The sequence below is a fragment of the Lytechinus pictus genome, chromosome 7 (genome assembly GCF_037042905.1).
Source record: "Lytechinus pictus isolate F3 Inbred chromosome 7, Lp3.0, whole genome shotgun sequence".
NCBI lineage: Eukaryota > Metazoa > Echinodermata > Echinoidea > Temnopleuroida > Toxopneustidae > Lytechinus > Lytechinus pictus.
Window position 1 is genome coordinate 41,670,730 of NC_087251.1, and position 12,812 is coordinate 41,683,541.

Genomic DNA, 12,812 nt, shown 5'->3' on the forward strand with positions numbered 1-12,812 from the left:
ACATACATAGTCGAAAGAACAAAACCATACAGACCATTATTGTTTCAATACACACGACGCTCTGAAATGGTGTAAAAGCAACATTATTTGAGACAAAAATAATTCATTATTTTGAACACGATAAGACTGTATCTACTTGTTTGGCAGTACCGTATTAGGAGGGGTATTATATTATTGTACAATTCTTAAACAAAAATTGAATGAAATCAAATAACTTAATACCTTACCAATCTCACCTGTCATATCAACGTATATCTGGATCCCTTCAGAAGACCAGTCACTTTGGCTTAAAGTGATTGGTTAACATTGGTTTGACTTGTCACACTTGTCACCTGTGTCTGTGATATGTTACAAAAATGAAGCCCAGAAAAAATTGCGTTCGAAAATAATTATTTAGTGCTTCAAAAATTTAAATATAAAGTGACCGAAAACACCATCTTAATTTCATCCCATACACTTATGTGTACTATTTAGGCGTCTATAAGACGCCTATTTACAAAATCGGGGTTTGCCTTGTAGTTTTAGCTTTTCATTCTCAATAATGGTTGTTTTCAGGGTTTATTAGTTCTAATACATGCACTTGTACACATGTTTCATCTTGGTTTGAGAATTTTTTAAATCGGCTGCTCACAAAGTTAAACAATACCTTTAAGTTTCAGCCCATTTGTGGACAATCAATTAAAAAAAGTTGGACTTGCTCGTAATCCTAAAAAATAATGCTATGGCAAGAATTCAAAAACTCATCCTCTCATTGCGTCATTGTACAGTGTGGTCAATTTGCTATTAATTTTATAATTGAAAATATGTCGAGTAATCATCATGAGACATTCAATAATATATGCTGTGTTTGATTTTACTGGAAATTGTAAGCAGGTTATTCTTTGGTGTTCATGATTCCATTTTCAATTTTACGTTTGAATGTGCCGTTTAAATAGTTTTCTTCCATAAATTACACATCGACTATGACAGTTTTCTCTACTTTCATAGTTCATACATGACTTTATATTACCTTAGCCTTACGTCCGCCGCGGCGCGCCGTTTGCCTGATGTTTCCGTCCCGTTATCATTGCACTGTCTCCTAGTGTTGAAAATCGTTCCTTGCAGACGATACGACATTAGTCGCCTCAATAATAATATGTGTGAAGTGCGTTCCCGCCAATGGGATTAGAGCCGCCGCGAGATTTTCAATTTGACACGGAGTGTGATGCTAACCTAAAGAGGGAGAGAGTAGGGAGCGGGTCTTCGTAAAACTCGTTTAATCACATTCCAATGGGCACTGAGACTCAATCAGTTAACATCAAGAGTAGATTCAAGGTTTACATTGTTGAGTTATATATTATATATAAATAATATAAGGTGTTTCTCTACTACTTCATCCTCCTCCTCCTCTTCTTCTTTTTCCACCTCCTCCTACTTCTCTTCTTCTTCTCCTTCTTCTTCTCCTCCCTCTTCTTCGTCCTCCTCTTCTTCTTCATTTCTTCTTCTTTCTTCATTTTCTTTTTCTCTTTCCTCTTTTTCTTCTTTTTTCCTTTGTCTTCTTTTTCTTCTTCTCCCTCTCCTTCTTCTCCTTCTTCTTCATCATCATCTTCATCATCATCATCTTCTTCTTTGTCTTCTTTACCTTCTTATTCTCTGGCTAAATTGAGATGATGTTAATATTGCCATCGATAATGGTACATTCAAATCTGAAAATTATCGAACGCTGTCAAAAGAAAATAAATGAGCTTGCCTATCAATGCTTAATTGTGTATGCTCTTGTTATTGTACTAATACTACAAAAGATGTATGCATGGGATACTTTTTTATTCCTAAATTTGACCTCTACATAATCTCCCTTTTTCACGTTGAGAAAAACCAACCGAATTCATATCTTCGCTTGCAATCGTACGCATATACTCAGTATTTTCTCCTGAGACGTATAGAATGGAATTTCTAGAAATCAGACTTCGTCTCTTTTTACGCTCTACTTGGCTAAAGCTAAAAGGGCTCACCATCTCGCCCCTGAAAAAGGAGAATAATATTTTGAAAAATCCAAACACAATATTCACAAACAGAAGTACATGGGGGTTATCATGCAATAAATAAAATAAGGTGGGAGTAAGTGAGATAGAATAGAAGATAGAGGCGTAGCTATCTATCTTAAAAATCTTGCCCCCATTCTTATCTTTCCCCCTCCCCCTCCCATCTCCCAATCTCAATCGTACTGGCCCCGAGTGGCCAGCCCGCTACCACCGGGTGAGTGAACTTTCAACGGTGCGCTAAATATTAATAGGATCACTGCTAGGTGGATTAGACGGCCTCTGAGTTTTCCCGAACTATTTCCACTTGGTTGTGAGCCATTCTAGAAATTCAACTAGATAGCTTTCACTTCAATTCGCCCTTTCCCCTGCGGGTCAGACACTATTAGGCAAATCAACTTTTTCTTCTTCTTCTATACCGGGAGCAGAGTCCAAGATTAAATTAATCACTTTGACGGCGTTGGATGTTCATTATCACATTTTATATCATGAATACTGAACCAATAAACTTTGAAGAGCCAGTATTAATACACACCTCTCACTAACATTTTGTAAAAGGATACGATAATCATCATGGAAATTGTGGTAGTAGGCATATATACCCCCCCCCCCTCACTCGGAATGTAGTGGAAATCAAATCTTCCATATCTGTGAATAAGACAATAATGGACCATAGAACCTAATGAATAGCTCGATCAAAATAGTACAGCGACCTAGTCCATTTATTGAAACAAATAAAATTCAAATGATATTTGACCATTCTTTGTTTTTTAAAAGGAAAGAGAAAACATCGGTTTAAATTTATTTCATTTTTAGGCAATGATAAATGAATATCAATCCACACTTTAAAAGGGTTCGAATCCTAACTCGGAATTTTAGAAGATATTGCCCATATTTTCTCATTCTCTTCTGTGATGTTAGAGTATCTGAGAGAACTATTTAAGTAAAAGTATTTTGGGGGTACTAATTAAGAGGGCATATTGAAGTAATGAACTCAATATTCCCTTGTTCGTAGATTTTTTAATCACCTTATTTTCTTCTTTGAAAATGGTATAAACATAAGTCGTTGAACAAAAAGAAATGTTTGAAATTATCTCAACGAATCTGAACAAGTTGCTTCTTAAAACCACCTTCTTTTTTCTCCCTTGTGGGAATATATTACACTTTATTTGTATCTGAAATCTTTTATTATATTAAAAAAAATAGGTTTTAAAGTATCTACATTATCTCATATCGACTTGGATTCTCAAATAATATTCTCATGATTTTGGTTTTATTTTATTTCATTTCCCGGGGGATCATCGCTGTTATCATTATCATGACCGATATGTTACCATTATGATCATCCTTCATATTTTACCGTTATCATGTTTTTTAATCACTATCATCATTAATCATTATCATTATTGGTGGTTTAATCATCATAAAAGATAATATTAATAATAGCCAAGAAATCGTCACATTTTTTACAATGATTTGTCATAAACATTAAAGAGTAAATAAAATCGTGTGGTGCAAAGTTTGAAACAGATAGCAGAATTTCATTGAATTTTTTTTATTTTTTTTTAAATCATACATTTTATAATTATAATCCTATTACTTTTCCATCATGGCGACCATATTTATATAGATACAATATAGGATAGAGTCGCGTGCGACCACTCGACTTAATCAATGTTTATTTTTGTTATTACTAAACATGTAATAACCATCCACTCCAGATACATATCTGAGGAGTGTAAACCGGTAGCCGACCTGTGTTAAGATCTTATTTACACCGGGTCAAGTAGGAAATACTTTATACTAAAAGAGTATTCATATCGAGTCAATATTGAAATGAAAGTGATAGTCGGGAATGGGTAATGTTTGTTCATTGCCACTAAGTATACAAATCGGTAGGTTCTGATTGATTCCTTGCGAAAAACTCAATAAGAAATCAAATTTATACCGTTCTAAGTTTATTACTGATAACACTATTCGTGCAATTTTACTATTATAGCTACACTTACGCGTGGTTCGCCATGATAATGATGTCACCCAGCACTGTAATAGTATTATGGCGCGTCAAAATATTTGTCGCACTCGGTAGTCCTTAATTCACTCTCAAATTAAAAACATTCTAAAGTTAGAGTGTATTATATGATTATCTTCATTTTTGAATGGGTGGGTCATACCTCTAATGACACGATGTAAGGTCGATATTTTATTCTTAAACCAAGTTGTCGAGAAAGGAAAAAAAACGAACAAATTACTGAAGTTCAAATGCTTCCTCCAAACTGGACATCCACAGGAATTACGGGGATTTATAGAATACAGGAATACATCAAACACCTATCAAATAATTGTTTTTACTTTATCTACAGCTTTGTTTAGGAATGAAAGTTGACAACTCTGATAAATTGTCAGCGCTGACAATTTCAGTGAAATCCTTGATTTTGATTGGCTAAGAAGCACTGGTATATGGCTGTTACCATAGTAACTGTCGGAGTTGACAATTTGGTCAGTGCTGACAATTTTCGTGAAAGACCCTCCAGGACGATCCATGTGCCTTCAAGTCAACCCAGTGATATACTTTTTTCCCCAAAAAACATTTTCCTTGTCATTAACCGAAGGCAGACTATTATATCATCATTTTCTTTTGTGACATTTCTTTTTGCCATTGTTCTTTATAATAATTTTTGCTAGCTTTTTTAAATGTGTTAAATTACAACGTGTCTTTATGAGTTATTTCGGAGTAAACTTCACGGTATTTTCTATGTAATGTTTGTAATTGTTTATTATGTTTGAATAGCTTTGACATTGTTTTTACCCATATTCAGTGTCGTTTCTTAATCTTCGATTTGTATTATTCAAATTGTATTATGTTTCGTTAGTAAATTTGAATGTATCTATGAAAAGCTTTATGAAACGGCCCCTGCTCTATTATCTTTCTTTATTTCTTTTTCCTGTTATTTCCATATCCCCTGTGGCGGTATATTTTTCTTGTTCTTTTTTCTGCTGTTCTCTGTCCTCTGTGTCCGTCTTCGTAGGCAATTCTACAAAAATCATTTAGAGGGGTCCACACACTACAAGATTTGCTTTTTAGTGGATCCCTCCATTTCCTCAGATCTTTATATAATGTTTATGATAATTTGCTTATATCTATTGCTTTCTTTTACCTATGGAAAAAATATGATATACTGTACATACATTAATTTACATTGTTTGTATAAATTTCATTTGCAATTGTCATTGTAATTATTTTTCGACCATTTTACTTTGTTCTGTTGAAAATGAAATAAAACAAATTGAATTGAATACAAGTGTAGGCAGGGTTGAAACCTTTGGGCTTCAGTAATTTGTTTTAATTTCTCTTTTGTATGCAAGTATATATAAAGTAAATCATACAACATAATTTATAATCATAATTTTCAATGTAAATGAAATGATCAAGAAGTTTCCAATGCCAGATAACTCTCGCCTATATTTACCAAAATATCATTTATTTTCCGTGAAGTATGAATACATTATTAGAGATATTCATTTTGTTCTAAAATGTTATGAGATGATATATTTCATTTCAGAAAACAAGTGTTTGTATTCAAGGAGCCTTGGAAAGGAAAATAACTTATAGGTCTTCTTCCTTCTTAAAATCATGATAAAACACCACAGGTTCATTATCCTAACTTGGTTCTTACTTTATGTCACATGCTTAAAATAGGTAAAGATTATGTAAGGTATTTTGTCCTAGAAAAGGAAATGAAGATGTACGTCTTCGTGTGACGTTGTTTGATAGAAATAACCTCAAGTTATTGAAGAGGGTGGTTCTACAGAGTGATCTAACTATAACGATTCTTCAGATGGAGGACATAGGTCTTGATAGTTGTGGCTTGAATGAAACCTGACCAGTCTGACGCCAATGATTCATTTTCTTTCTTTTTGACGCATCTTCTGGACATCATGTCTACTGGTTTTTGTGATTAGCACCAAGAACGAGTCACAGGGAGAATAGGAAGACATATGATTGCAAAGATCAGCGGATCGAGCGCATCAATCGCGTTAGCATCCGCTTAAAAAAAAAGAAATAAAGAACATTTTCGTCTCTATACTGTCGTTGAATGCGATTGAACGCCATTCGGACGGTAGAGCTCGCGAAAGAATCGGGAACCGCGCACAACCACTTAACTTAGCATCATCAGTATTGGCAGATATGAGTCACGTGACCAAACACTGTGAGACCGTCTGTGATTGGTCAATAGAAATCCAGTGAGAATGAAAGGAAGTCGGTCAAAGAATGGCTCTTGTACTTCTAAACGCATGACGTCGTCATAAACTTCTCTTTCTCTCTCTCCCTCCCCCTCTCTCGGTCTTCTGCCGGGGATTTTTACTGTCATTTTTTTTCTGTCAGGCGCTGGTATGTATAAGCAGTGAGAGCTTCAGGCACCAGACTTGACCGCTACTAGCTGCTTGGCCAGCACAAACCCGATTTTACTCTCCGACTATCCGCTAATATTAATACCTGATTTAATCCGAGTATGTGCGCTTAACTAGTAATCTCATAACGTCTGTTGAACATCGTATAATTATCATCAGCTTATCCTATCGTACTTGTCGTTCAGTTGCATTTTAGGAACGTCGTTGGATAATTTTGCAATTTTTTTGTCTGCTCATTGTTTTAGTAAGATTTGCAATTTGACACTTATCTTGTAAAGATACCAACACCTGCTAAGCTTCTCTAACTTCAAGTATAGAACAGAAATCATCTTTGTGAAGATTCTAGAAAAGAGAATTTGTGAATAACCAGTACACTGGAAAGGCATTCCAAACCAGATATTTTCACCACTCCTAAAATCTTTACTGCTACGTTTTAACGGAGAAGAAACACCTTCTTACGATCTCTAAGCGATAAAGTGAAGTTACATCCAGACAGCTTTGGAAGCAGTTTTCTGGAGATTGTTCTCATCACGGATTCTTATCCTATTTTTCAGTTCGTGAGGCGGATAGACCCTACAGCCGCCAAGCTGGATCACTCAACACTGACGGGTCCCCGGACCTTCCCGGTAGCGAGCATGGCGTACACGATCCCGCCTGTCCCGCCGCATCACCATCACCATCAGAACAAAATGAACGCACTCGGTGGGGCGTACTCGGTCAACGGGCGTTCGCTGGCGTCACCAAACGTTGAACTCATGCATCCAGCCATGTCCTACCCAAGTAAGTCCAATAGTTATAATTTTGTACTCCTTATCATATTTTCACATGTATGTTTTAGTCATCAATCCGAAGACCAAAATGAAAATGATACTTCATTAAAAATAGTAATAATATTAATGAAGCATTTTTTGTATAGAGCTCAAAATACATATGCCAAATTGCATGTCTCTAACATGTCTAAGCGCTTTTTACATTATTGTTTACAAAATTCTTAATAAATGGGTTTCAACTCTTTCTAAATTGTTCATGAATTATGTTGGTATATTCCTAAGGTATTCTGGCAGATTATTCCATGAAACAGCGGCTGCATACGGAAACGATCTTTCCTTATGTGGCCTGTATACTTGTGACTTTTTTTACTTGAACAAAGCATTCTTTCTGGTTTATATGTTATTAACAATTTCAGTGAGATGCAATGGAGCAAACGGCATGATGGGTACTTTATTTTGGGGTAAGATAAAAAATTAATGATATATTCTCATCCGGCAGAAATGAATATTTTGATAGTACGACCTATAACTTGTATCAGTTTATGATTATTTTTGGCGTCCTCAATATTGGACAGATATCGTGTCGGTTATTAAAATATCGGTATTAATCATAAAAACTTTGACAACGATCTTATATTAAAGAGAAAAATAGCCTTTATAGGTTAATTTCAACCTAGTTAAGTTTACCTTTAATCGGTGTATACTATATTTCACTTATATCATATTTCCCTTCTATTCAGTATATAATTACAATAATTTGTCTAAACGTTTCTTGTCTCTCATGGGAAATAGGGAATACGCTGTTGTCAATATTCCTGGATTTTAGAATATTGATAAATAACTATATTAATCTTACAAAATTGAAACTTGTTGTCGAACGGTAGGAAACAATAACGATGATCACATTTTGAGAGTGAATAAAAGAGAATGGTAGTTGAATTAGGTTTATCGAAAAGTCAAGATACAAATTACAATGCAGAATTATATGAACACCCTTTTCAAGGTTGCGGAATTAATAATTATTTGATTTTAAATCCTCTTCAGAACCAAATCAATTGACTATGCGATTTTATAAGTGAAAACACTTTATTGATTGATTTCAACCGAGTAAATTTTTTTACCCTTTATCAATGTGCTTTATTCATTTTTATGCAATTGGACGTACATACGTAATTATACAATGTGACAGCATGAAAAGATTGGTTTCTAGAAAAATTAATAACCACATATTGCGTACAGTCGCTTACTGATATTCAGCCTATGTTTTGATGATTTTTTTCCAGGAAATTATGTAGGTAAATTTCACTTTAATGAACATGCATATTCCATTCTTTATGTTCTTTATCAAACATGCACAAAAACATAATACGTCGTGAAGGTCCAACTGTTGTGTTTATTATAGGTTGCCGATTAATAAATATGATTTTGATATGATCAGATAAATATTCGTCTGAATAATATAACATGGAAGTTGTGTCGATATCTTCCTTTTTTGATTCGGTATGCGGCTATTTGTAAGGAGCACTGTACTACTTACTATGTAAATACAACCTTTTTTGTTGATTCAAATCATTATCATTAAGACGCTTAAATTCGTGGTATATAGAGTCTAGGCCAAGAGAGGGCATCTCGTATAGGGCAGTGCAAACTTAACAAGTTATATTATCTTTGGACCAATCACAGAAACCAAACTCTTAGATTACTGATGGGTACCAGACTCATTTTATTTCATTGATAAATAGTTTTTATTTGATTGATTTGCTGATGGTGAGAGACACCCTTTTCAAAATTGGGGGACTAGAACGAGATTGACGCCATTGCAGTATTGGTCGATGTTATACTGTCAAACTAGATGAGTCGTTTAGAAAAAGAAATTTATCAATCAGAACTATTATGTTATCATTATATTGATTATGAATAATAATATAATTGTTATTATTATCATTATAATTGTTAATATCATTATTATTATTATTATCATTATTATGATTATTATTATTATGAGTAGTAGTAGTAGTAGTAGTAGTAGTAGTAGTAGGTCCAGTAGTGGTATAGTAGCAGTAGACGTAGCAGTAGTAATAGTAGTAGTAGTAGTAGTAGTAGTATATTATTGATATAATTATCATCATCATCATCATTATCATTATTTTCAGTGTCATTGAGTAACCATTGTTATTTCTTGTTATCTCCTCAATCAGCCGGATAATTATTTTAAACAGGTACCTGTAATTACATTTTAAAAGCTTAGAATCTATATTTAGGCCTAAGTAGAGTATCAAAAGAATCAACTGAAATATATTCACATTTTCTCTCGCAAGTTGTTCTACCATTGGATGTTTCACTGCTGTCTTAACTATTGCTGACTTGATATACAGTATGATTAAGTTTAGAATCAAGACATATACACGTATCAAATTTCTTTAATAATGTCTTTATCATGTATTTGAAGTATGTTTGATTATAATTAGTTTCTCATTTGAATTTTTTTTGATCAACCAATGCAGGTCTAGTTGAAACCTACCTACCTATGACGTTCTTATTCCTTTATTAATATTTATGATACTTACTTTGGAAAGCAGTTTTGCATAACTGAACAGACCTACCCTGCATGCAGTATGAAATAAAGAAAACAAACAAACAAACAAATAAATAAATAAATACTTCCATGAGGTCTATATAATCTTTAATCAAAATGAATCAGTTATAAATCCACGTAGAAATCATGAGAATCGGGTCAATGGCACAATGTACTTTTTTATCATTCTCATGCGGTGAAGTAGTATTGATATCATTTTTGGTATGGATACTCCTTTTTTATAATATTTTTTTTACTTGTTTTGTATACACCAATAGCCCTGGGTTCCGTTTTGCTCGTGCAAAAACTTGTTTATACTATTATAGGGCAGTATCATAATCGCAGTGATCTGTTTTAAGTCGGCAATCAAAGCTATCACTGATTCAATCTATTTATTGAACTATTAGTTCTGGCTTGGTATGTTTTCTTGCACTAATACCAAGTCGTGGAGAGCTACTATTGTTTTCTTAAACATTCTCTCACATTATAGTGAAAGAATAGAGCGGGTGCAAAGGCTCTGTCATTCCTCCTATTCCCTATAAACCTTCTCGGGGAAGAATAGTAATCGCCCACATGCATGCATTCTATTGTTCCTCTTTAAATTAAAAGTCCAGAGCTATTCTGCACCCCTTTCGGAACACCCCATCGTTAAAACCTGACCCACAGAAGACAAAAATCGATTGCTTCGGGGCCGAATAGAACGGAAGGTTTGGGGTTTAGGACCGGGGAACAGAAGGGATGCCGAGGTATGAATGGAATAAAGAATAACTCTTCTACCGAGATAGTCGAGTACTAATCAACCGACACCATACCGTGACATAAGCCATCTCTGCACCCCTTTTCACCGAATATCGATCTTTTTTACTTTCTTTACCATCCCTTTCACCAGCTATGCACCATGTGGAGTCATAAAAGATCCTTTGCAAGCTTTTAAATGAAAGTTATCTGTACCTCCCCGATGACCCCCTTGCTCTGTTGAAGGGTACGGAGCTGTGTCCTTTGGTATATAGCAATTGGAAATGCATGAATCTTGAAACATCGATTTTATCAAGGGGGTAATTTTAAACATAACAACCCCAAAGTATAATATATTAGAATGGAGGCGTGCCCTCCGATCGAATTCAAATAATATTTATTGTTCGTAAAATGGAAATCAACATCAGCGCCGTAAACAAAACGGGCGCTTCAACTTTGAAAAACAATTCCACAACTTCAATATGCTAATATTCGAAAATCATAAAATATAGATATTCTTATCAAGTTTCTCGTGTACCAGATCACAACCTATCCGGGGCTAGATTGTGATTGAAGATAATACTATCAACAATTGTCCCATTAGGCGAGTTATTCGGATTGGAAATGAAATGTATTTATTATCCAGACACAAATTTAAATTTTGTGACAGTTAGAAGTCAATATGAAACTTATACATCTAAAACAATGTAGAATGCTTTCTATATTTAACAATTACTGGCTAATTAATAAATCAAATACATTTTCAAAATGCTACCGATTTCCTTATAAAAAACGGATTGTATGCTAATCTATATATTATGAGCTATTGAGGCCCTTCAGTGATACCATTAAGACGATTGTAAAAGGGAACTTTACTTACAAAAAAAAAATTTAACCGACACTTGATGTATATTATGATTAATCAAGACTGACTTGTTTGGATAGCCGCAACGGGCTTTTGATAGGAATATCACTAGTTCATGATTGATTTCAAAGAGTAATTTGAAATCAAGCGACCTATAATCATTGCGAAAACTCTAAATGTTATACGCACGTGGTGCGATTAGTGAAGTTTAATCTGATGATAGCGATTATGAGCCTTCTGATCTCATGCTCAAGTGTCGTAAGTCGGATTAACATTGGTCTTAGTCTGTTCGGAGTGCGATCGCATCAGCTTTACTAACGGAGTTGTAGTATTTATATTGTGCTTAATTCGACGTTTAACATGTTTAAAGATTATTGGAATGATTAATACCATTAATTCACAAAATCGACAAACAGCCTTTTCTACATTTACAGGAGTTGATATAAAATCCTTAAAATGTTGTTTTTCGCCTTTGATATTGGATTAAGGGTTTTGAATTCAGGAGCTGACAAAAGGCGCAACAAGACACCATGCCAACGCGCGCCAATTATTTTGGTCATTACCACTGCAAATTCACAGATGATAATCACAAATAAATTTAATCATTTCATATGCGAATCAGTACATTTCAGATTTAAAACGACAATACTGATGCTAATCTAACAAATCATAATGTCCTTTAATGACATGAGATCGAGGATACGATTTGAAACTTTTTAGACTGCGTGATTATTGACGAGGAAATATGCCATAGAATTACTACCTTAGGAGCTATTTTGATTGAGGAATCATTTTTTTTTCGTTGTACCATGTGTTCTTTTTACATATTCAGGCAAAATTGTTAATGTGCTCGAAAATAGAATATATTAAAATAAAAAGATATCCACAACATTCCCTTAGTTGTAGTTGATTGCAATTGATTTCCACGACAAACTAGATCTATTTATCATACTATTAGAAGAAATTGAATCCATTAATAGTTTGGTTGAAATTTCATTTCATTATCAGCTTTGAACTTTCTTCCATTTTGGATTCACAAGATGTACTGATTGTTTGGTACTTTGAAAGTCTAATAATAATTACTGACTGTCAGATCTGGATGGGGACTAATTCAGGGATCGTTGTTAAAGAGTGCGTGAAAGACGACTTCTTTATACAGACGATACCCTTCTTAACATCCCCTCCAAGGAGAGTTCGGGTGTCATTTCAATCCCAATGATGACGTTCACATTAGGAGAAGTTAGTCAGGGTTGAGGCAGATGATGCGATGCTTATAGCCTTCTCGGTACCCAGATGCCGCAAAGCCTCGTGAAGGATGCGCTCGGTTTGGAAGGAGACAGGTATCGCCGTGAAAGCGCGGGAAACAACGCAGCATCGCAGACGGTATATAAGAGCTCTCAAGTTGAGAAGGGATTTCAAGAAGGAGGAGTGACTTC